This window comes from Peromyscus maniculatus, chromosome 6, assembly GCF_049852395.1.
Source record: "Peromyscus maniculatus bairdii isolate BWxNUB_F1_BW_parent chromosome 6, HU_Pman_BW_mat_3.1, whole genome shotgun sequence".
Lineage (NCBI taxonomy): Eukaryota > Metazoa > Chordata > Mammalia > Rodentia > Cricetidae > Peromyscus > Peromyscus maniculatus.
In genome coordinates, this window is record NC_134857.1 from 7,653,219 (window position 1) to 7,662,930 (window position 9,712).

Here is a 9,712-nt window from a genome sequence, read left to right on the forward strand (position 1 = left end):
AAGTTAGTCACTGGACAAAGAAACTGCTCTTGCCTTTGTCTACTGACAATGTGCTATGCAGACTGGACATGCAGGACATACAATAAAAAGACTGATGAACTTTGCCAAAACAAGGCAGGACACTCTTTCAAAATTCCTGCTTCACAGAAGAACCTGGCAGACATTCTGCAGGACACACAGGAAAACAACTGACAAACTTTGTCAATACAAGGCAGGACAGTCATTCAAATTTCCTGTTTCACTGAGAAGTCTGCCTGATACTCTAGGCCTGTAGACTGAAGATGGATGCCCCAGCATTGCAGAGGAACTTCAGGTGACTGTCCAGGCAACCAAATGTCTCTGTTGTTAGATAACATTACATCCTTCTGGGTCTTTGATGGAGTTAAAGACTAGATAGATATAATTATAGTTTTCCTTAGTTATGATAAAAAATAAATTAGATGTAAAACTTTAGATTCACTAAGATAGGATAGATAATACATTACTTTCTCGAAATATACTGACTGCAGATGAACAAAATATTGTAAATGTAATTCTTAATAACTGTTTTTGTTATGTATAGTTTTATTAAATATAGTTACAGTTAAAAACCTTTCTTTTTATTTAGAAAAAAAGGGGGAAATGTTAATAATAAGCCTCCATGTGTGATTTATTTGGGAGCTGGGTCGTGGGTCCCCCAAAAGAGTAAAAGATAAAAAACAACAGAAGACTGCAGGCCAGAGCTCCTTGACTCACCGATGACCGTCGGTTCCAAGCCTATGAACACAGTTGTCCAGCCAGAGTCTGTCTCTCTGCAGAAGGTGAAGAAGCTGTCTCCTCCTTCAGTGGTAGTGTCACTCAGCATCTGGCTCCCAGGCTAGATGTCAAGTCCCAGGTAGTAGAGCTCCCAGAAAGCATTACTATCCTCTGAAAAGCTCTCTCAGGTCCCTAGGGACAGCTCATGAAACAGCAGGCTATGTGCACCAGCAAGGGGCTGCTGCCTGCAGCCACTGCGCACCAGGCCCCATGAGCGGAGGAGTCTGGCTTTGTAACTGGCTGCAGAGTATATGAGTCTCCTCTATGAGTGTTGTGGTTTGAAGGAAAATGGCCCCAATGGGAGTTGCACTATTAGGAGGTGTAGCCTTGTTGGAGGAAGTGTGTCGCTGTGGGGATGGGCTTTGAGGTCTCTTTTCTCAAGCTTCACTCAGTGTGAGTCAGTTAACTTACTCAGAGCACTGTAGCACTCTTAGCTTCAGAACCATGTCTGTCTGCATGCCTCCATGCTCCCTGTCATGATGATAATGGACTGAACCTCTGAAATGGCAAGTGAGCAATTCTAATTAAATATGTTCTCTAAGAGTTGCCATGGTTATGATATGTCTCTTCACAGCAATAAAAAATAAGACAGAGTGACAGTCATTACCTTGAAATCATCTTTTTATCATAGATTTAACCCCATTATTAAATTTGCCAGCTCAAAATATGTTCATCACTTTTGATCAGCTCACACACACACACACACACACACACACACACACACACATACACACACACCATTTTTTTTCTTTTGAGTTTTGTTTGTTTGTTTGTTTGCTTGTTTTTGAGACAGGTTTTCTCTGTGTAGTCCTGGCTGTTCTGGAACTCATTTTGTAAACCAGGCTGGCCACAACAATCAGCCCCTATGATTTCACAGCTTTTGTAGAACCTGAAGGTGCCTTGTATTACTATTTAACATCCCTCCCTTTATATCAGCAATATGTTGATTTGGATGCAAGTTGATCTTAGTCACAGTTATCCAGTTTTCCATTATGGTAACAAAGTACCTGAGGTAATCAATTTAAGAAGACAGAGATTTATTTTCACTCATGATAAGAGATTTCACAACCGATTAGTTGTGGGGGTCTCTGCAGCCTTCACAGCAGAGCTACAAGCCGAGGGAGGCAAGAAGGCAGTCCAACACAACACGGGTCAGTAGACGGTGTTGGTTCAAATTTCGGGAGCCTGACCCTGAGTGGTTTATTTTAGGCCTATATAAACTCAGCACAATCTGGTGAAAACTATTCTGATGATGATTATCACAATCCCGTGTGCACAACAAAGCACACCTAAATCTCTTTGAGGAACATTTGTAAACTAAATACAGATTAGATGTGACTACATCAAAACTCTTTGGAAAGTATATGTGACACCTCTCATAAAGAGAGGTTCTATATGTTGGCCGGAAGAGGGTCTGGTACCAGAAAGTCTCCAGCTACACAGACTGTGCAAAGGCCACCAGGCTAGAAAGCACATCCATTCCAGCCTTCTGGGCAGAAAAGGTTTTTACATTCCTTCCCTTGAAGGAACAACCCCATGTGCTTAACATTCCAGGCTCCCCTAGCACATGTCTGTAAGCACAAAGACGTCCATGCCACTTACAATTAATTAGTCCTGTTGCCTTTGGGCCTGTGGCAAGACAGTATATTAATCATGGGATTACCTGGGAAGCAGGCAATGGGGAAAAAACCAGGCATGGGAAGCAGTTGTTCCCCTTACAGCAACAGGGAAGTGAAAAAGAAGAGGCACATCCAGGTCCAAGTGGGGCAAGCAAGCATAAGGAATAGCATGGCAACCTGGGGCTCTTCGTGTTCAGTAGCTTATGTGCCCCTTTCTAACAATGTACTCGAAAAGCCAAGACTCTCACCCATGTACACACTCTTCTCTGAACAAAGCATCTAGCCACCTGTCAGCAACCCAGAACCCCGTCTGCATCATGCTTCACTTACCTACTTAAAACAAGTAGGGTAAACAACGGGTACTTTCTTCTCCCATCAATCATCAAACAGTTTCTATTCAAGTATATTACTAACACATTCATCTAAGAGGGTAGGAGGGTTGATCCAGCCTGAACTGGTCTTGCGTGCTTTACAACAGAGCAAACTGTGTCCTCTAAGTGAGGTTTTAGGGAAAATCAACTCAACTATTTACCATCTCATGCTTATGCATAATTAGATATGTTGTGGAATATTATTTTAACTATGTAAAGATGTGTTACATTTGTTTATGCTGTAAAATATTATTCTGTGTAGAGGTGTGTTACATTTGTTTATGCTGCATTTGTTTAATGATGTAAGGATGTGTTTAATTATGCAAAGATGTGTTACTGTTTCACCTTGCCTGCCTAAGGCACCTGATTGGTCTAATAAAGAGCTGAATGGCCAGTAGCTAGTGGACACAGAGAATAAATAGGAGGCTCCAGAGAGAAAAACCAGAAAGGAGAGGGAGAAGAGGGTGAGGGGGACGCCTGGGGCTGGAAGCTAGGCAGTCACCAGCCAGTCAGACAGACACAGAAAGGAGGAAAGTAAGATATACAGAGGGAAGAAAGGTAAAAAGCCCTGATGTAAAATGTAGATAAAGAGAAACAGGTTAATTTAAGTTAAAATAGCTAGCCAGAAATGAGCCTAAGCTAGGCCAAGCCTTCATAACTAACAGCAAGTCTCATGTCATGATTTGGGAGCTGGTTGGTGGCCCAAAAGAAAAAGCCTGGTACAATATGCATATGACTAAAATCATATGCATAGTAGGAAGGAACATAAACATTAATCATGTTACTTACATGGTCCAAGTGTGCAGTCAAAATAGAGAACCACCCAAACTAGACCCCAAGTCACTGAACTCCCGTCTCTGTACCCAATAAAAAGTAACCACAGTGATGAGTGTCCTCACTCATATGGCAGGCTGAGTCTCAACAGTGTATCTGACCTGAACTGTCACCTTGTTTTGAATGAAGTCAGCTTGCTGCTTTTGAATCTCTATGTGTGCCCTTACAAGAACCCTTTGAATAAGAGGCCAAGAACCTGGACACAGGCAGCCCAGACCTGATCCCTGGTAATGTTTGGCAAGCCAGCCAGGAGGAGAGAAAACATTCTTTCCTATCTTACTGAAGAAATCCCCTTTTTCACTCCAATGTCTGTGGTGACAGTTGGCCCAACTAGCCAGCTTTGTCAGAGAGCTGGCAGTCCATTTAATTGAGCCATGTCAGTTGTGGGAGTTGGTTTTATCTTTATGTGCTGTTTTGTACCCTGAGAAGGAGCCCTAAAAATAAACTATGTGCTGTTCTTGATATATACCTAATTTTAAGATCTCTCTCTCTCCCCCCCATCTCTCCCTCCCTCCCTCCCTCTGTGTGTGTGTGTTAATATGAACACTTGGGGGATGATTTCAAAATTTATTATTATGTGTGTTTGAGTACCAGCCTGTGCATGTCATCATACACACATAAATGTCAGAAACACTTTCAGGACTCAGTCATCTCCCTCCATGGTGGGATCCAGGATTCAGTCATCCTCCACTGTGGGATCCAGGACTCGGTCATCTCCCTCCATGGTGGGATCCAGGACTCAGTCATCTTCCTCTGTGGGACCCAGGACTCAGTCATCTCCCTCCACTGTGGGATCCAGGACTGAGTCATCCTCCACTGTGGGATCCAGGACTCAGTCATCTTCCACTGTGGGTGGGATCCAGGACTTGGTCATCCTCCACTGTGGGATCTAGGACTCAGTCATCTCCCTCCACTGTGGGATCCAGGACTCAAACACAGGTTCTTAGGATTGCACAGCAAGCACTTTTCCCCCTCTGACAGTCCAGGGATGATTAAAATAATTTTTTTTTCATTTGTGTGTGTATGTGTGTGTGTCAATAGCATACATGTAGAGATCAGAGGACAATTTCCAGGAGTTTGTTTTCTTCACCCACGAGCCTGGGAGTGTTCATAAGACCTGAGGTTGTATGTATGTATGTGTGTATGTATGTATGTATGTCCATTCATCCATCTATCTTTGCAGAGCAGAGAACTAGATGAAGGGCCTTACTATATCTTATATTTTCAAAGTCTGCCATTGAACCTAGAGCTTGATGATTGGCTAGAAGCTAGGCTGTCTGGCCAGTGAGCCACCAGGATCTTCTTGTCTCTGCCTCTCAGTGCTGGGATTACAGACACAGTCCACCAAGCCCACTACAAATGCAAGCCAGTATTTAATTATGCAATAAAAGGCAAAATGAATGTTGGGAAAGGACCTCATTGAACAAAGTTTGTCATCCAAGGGAAAGGAGCTTATAAGACAGATATGTCCCAGGGGCAGACAGGTGCTTCCTAAAGCTGGCGCGCCTTTTCACCAGTGCGGTTTGAACCCAGGGCCTTCAGTAGCCTAAATATATACTCATCTCTGAGTCATGTCTTCAGTCTCCAACTGAAGTGTGCTTTTACTTTTAGATCCTTTTAGAAGGCTGATGTAGGGTTGAGGATTTGGGAAAATAGCAGAGTGTTGTTCCAGCATACATGAAGCCCTGGGTTTGGTCTCCAGTACTACCACCAAAAATCATCCAAAAGGACCAATTTTTAACTCCTCTCCAAAGGAAATAACTTTTATCTTATGTAACCAAATGTGAATTATTCAACTTTTCAAAGCCCATTATCTTAAATTTGAGTGAGAATAATGATGTGTGTGTGTGTGTGTGTGTGTGTGTGTGTGTGTGTGTGTGTGTGTGTGTGTGTGTGTAAGCATGGTTGTAAGGAGTTAGATAAAATATGGTGAGTTCCTATTTTGTTACATATTGGACTTAATGACAGCTATTTTTAATAGGATTGAAGTCTTTCTGTGTCAAGTTTTCCTTACCTTAGTAGAACACAAGGAATGATCTATCCCCTATATTAGTAGAACACAAGGAATGATCTATCCCCTATATTAGTAGAACACAAGGAATGATCTATCCCCTATATTAGTAGAACACAAGGAATGATCTATCCCCTATATTAGTAGAATGGCAAAGTGAGACCTTCTACTGAGATTGGGGAGGCCGAGGAGAGTGGAGGCCAGGATGTATTGTATAAGAGAATAATAATAAATAAAAATTAAAATGAGTTCAAAAAGTGGGAAGGAGGGGTTGGCAGTTAAAATAACCGAGGGAGAGTTTGTTTGTATTTTCTGTGATCGGTCTTTCAGAAAGGAAAAGGATTACAGCAAGCACCTCAATCGCCATCTGGTTAATGTATACTTCCTTGAAAAAGCAGCCGAGGGGCAGGAGTAGTGAGCCGGCCGGTGGAGGGTGGCTCGTCACAGTTTGTAAGCAATGCCTCACTTTTAGTTTAAGGCAGTAGACACACACAAGCTCGCTTTAATTATTGTCCAGTGCTGATTTTTAAGTGACATTATTTCCTTAGGACTGTATGTGTTACCTAGTGACTTGCAAAAACCTTAGCAAATCCTAGGGAGTTAATGTAACAAAATAAATACTTAATCTGTTAGCTTGTACAGTGCAGTGAAGAAAGGTGGGATGGTAGGTGACGTTCTCCGGGGTGTCTACCTGTGTGGAACCAGTCGGGTGTTCTGCCCTTTTCACTTCACTTGCTATTTTTAGTTCCTTGTTTAGGCTGATAAAAATTGGCGTAGCAACTTACTTGAAGAATTTGCCTGCTTTATATAAGTAAAGTTAGCACTTTAAGGTTTCTTTAGAGATGAGAAAAGACATTTAAATTGAAGAAAAATTCTTTCAACAGTGGACATTGTATCTGTCCAGGTAATTGCTTCCTGACTTATGGTCGATATTTTGTGCTTCTATGTTAATCAGTATGAAAAGTGATTTTTGGTGGGTTTTTAAATTTTTTTTTTTTAAATTTTGGTGCTTTACTGGCTTAAGATGTTGCACATGTTTTTTTGTTTGTCTTTTTTAATCTATGCAGTTAATTCCCCCCCTTGGGATAGCATTGTGTTTAATAGTAACACTTTATACATATATGCATGTTATTTTTTTTTCTTTTTGGGGGTTACTTTTAGGCTTGTTTGCAAAAGGGCCATTTTTCTTTGCTGCAGTTGTCTTTTTTGCAGAACAATAGTGTGTGCAAGTTTATGAGCAATGGAACATGCAGGTTCAATCCATTGTTTTTATTTTTTTAATCTTAACCTCTTGATCTATGCCAGAAGCAGTTTCATGTAAGTTATTTTGATGGTGAGCATATGTGTAATTCTACAGCTCTCCAGGTCTGGTTTTTGCAGTAAGCCACTAGATCCCATATTGAACACAATTTAATCTCAGTATCGGCCATTAGAGTTTTTTTACTTTGCTGTTTCTAGCTTATTTCTTACAGAGTGAGAAGTCATTCTTTGAAGAGTTTCTTTTTTCAATAGACGGTTGATGTTGGGATGGTTATTCAAATCAAGTGATGAGTGATGAACTCCAAGTCATCCTTGGAAATAGCAAATCTGTAGCCCAACATAATTATCCTTTAAACTAGAGAATATCACTTGTGAGAAAACCATCATGGCCACATGGCTGATCTAGAGTGGAGTGCTGAGTTCTGGCAAACAGCTGCATCTTTCTTCCAGTGAGTACCTGAACAGGGCTGATGTGAATTATGTACAGTCCAGATTTTAAGAATCATACTCTCTCAGGGATCTCCACAAACTAGTGGGTGTCCTCGCTGCCCCTGTGAGACAGCCTCTGTACGGGAGAGGCCTCACGTGACTTTGTCCCTGGTGTTCCTCTGGGGACACCTGTGTGAGAAACTGCATGCTACAGAACCAGCTCTCGTGTCCTTTGGCCAATGCCGGAGTGTGAAATAGTCCAACGTGGGATTTTTCTGACTAGTAGTAAACAAAGGATGATCCCAATCGGGAATCGTGATTTTTTTTTTTTTTTTTTTTTGATGATGGTCATGTTCTGTTTTGAAATAACCTCTGTGTGTTTCATTTATTTTCTTTTACCTGGCGATCTCTGAGCAGGCTTCAGATTTTGACAGTTGATGAAAGATACAACAAGCATTAATGTGTGGGTGAAAAGCTTGGTGAAATTCTGAGTGAAGTTTTACTTAAAGTTGGTTGAACTTGGGATTGACTGGGAGGCCAAAGATTTAAAAAGCAGAAGATTCTCTCAAGACACAAGTTGTGTGATAATAGTGTGTTTTGTGTGTGTGAATGAGAATTTGTAAATGTTGAATTCTAGGCTCCGACAATCATTATCAGTGCAGATCAAGCTGCAAGTATTTATGTTTTAAAACTTAAATTAGGCCGGGCGGTGGTGGCGCACGCCTTTAATCCCAGCACTCGGGAGGCAGAGCCAGGCGGATCGCTGTGAGTTCGAGGCCAGCCTGGGCTACCAAGTGAGCTCCAGGAAAGGCGCAAAGCTACGCAGAGAAAAACCCTGTCTCGAAAAACCAAAAAAAAAAAAAAAAACTTAAATTATAAAGCTAGTTACGTCTTTCTAACAACTAGTTTTAATGTTTATGAGCATATTTTACCTACATTACCTTTTCAGGATGTTGAGAAAGATGCATCACAAGCACAGGCTGGAGGCTGGGGGCTAGATGGTTTTGAGGAAGAGGTCTTGGTGGACTCTTTCATAGAGCAAAGGGAAGCAATGCCTTCTGGGAAATGAGCTAAGTTTTAATCTAGTCTTTAAGATTAGAAGTCAAAAACAAAAATATTAAGGAAATGAAAACCTAATTGATCTTTGAAGTATTGTTATGTGGAATTGAGTGGGACTTTTGAGGCCTTTCTTCCAGAAAACAAGGACTTGGTTGTCAGGCCTATATTAGGCCTAAACCTTGGTGCCATGTAGTTGTACTTAAATCATTTCAATGGAAAGTGTCTTAGTGATTGGAACTTCTAGTGCAGTTTGGAGTTCTTCCATTTGAAAAATGTGATATTTGCATGGGATTGTTTGAATCTTGTTTTCTAGTCCCTCCCCATCACCACCCTCATAGTCTGAAGGTAGATTTTTCTCTTGATAAAGGAATAAAAAAAGTGAACATCTTGTTTGTAAATAGGTATCTAGTAACTAGTGGTAAACTTGAAATGGTAGAATTCCTTAAAACCTAATTCTAGGTAGCCTTAAGGAAATGTATCTTAATTATTTGTGAGCCTGTATTCACCTTGTTTTTTTCAAATATCTTAATTTATATTTTCTTTTTCAGAGCTGCTTCTTATTTGGGGCTATTTTTTTTTTTTAATTGAGGCGTAATTCATAAAAGGGTATATTGTTTTGATGAGACTTTTTACAACTGTGCCTGAATGTCTTTCTTTAGTCTTCCAAGAAGGGCCATTTTACTTTTTTAGAGTTACTTTTTAAAGTCATGAGGTCAACAACTTGGACTACTATGCATGTAAGTGCTAATGCAAATTAAAGCCCAAGTTGACCTCCAGCAGCAGTTCATTCTATGTTGACAGTGAGAGAACACTTTGCCTGTTAGGATACTGTTACTCGTGGACTGAAATGCTGAAGAAACACCTCCCCCTATTTTGTTTTTTGCAAAAATCAAGGTATATTCTAGGGTTTCCTGGTTGACCTCAACAGATAAACTGAGATGATAGTCTTAGTTCAGAAATGATCTGAATGTAGATTTATAGTCTATGCGTACAGCTGGCTAAGTGAGATCGCTTTCACAGTTCTGCATGTATCCCATCGGCTCCCCATTAGTCACTGAACTCTTAAAACTGGTATTGTAACATCACAATGTTTTGCGTCAATTTTATAAACTTTACAGTGCAATATGTGTTCCTTTTCTGAGGCAAACCAAAGGTATATTTCTCAAGGTTCTGCTGCTATCAGCAGCGTTGATGGAGGATTTTTTTATACATTTGTAATAGATAGAAATAAACCAGAAAAAAAGAAGAAGAAAAAAAGTGGTGGAGGAAAAGGTGAACACTGCAAGAATACTCAAAAGGGCTGAGAGTTGCAAACACCAAGAATGGCTTTGCAT

At 40.8% G+C, this 9,712-nt stretch overlaps 1 non-coding gene across 1 annotated transcript; it reads right to left on the bottom strand.

Moving 5' to 3' along the window:
• Positions 1-910: 910 nt before the first annotated feature.
• Positions 911-1,041, bottom strand: LOC121830617 (small nucleolar RNA SNORA70). Its single transcript, XR_006073829.1, has one exon. It is a non-coding gene; the product is annotated as a small nucleolar RNA SNORA70 (small nucleolar RNA).
• Between the last annotated feature and the right edge of the window lie 8,671 nt (positions 1,042-9,712).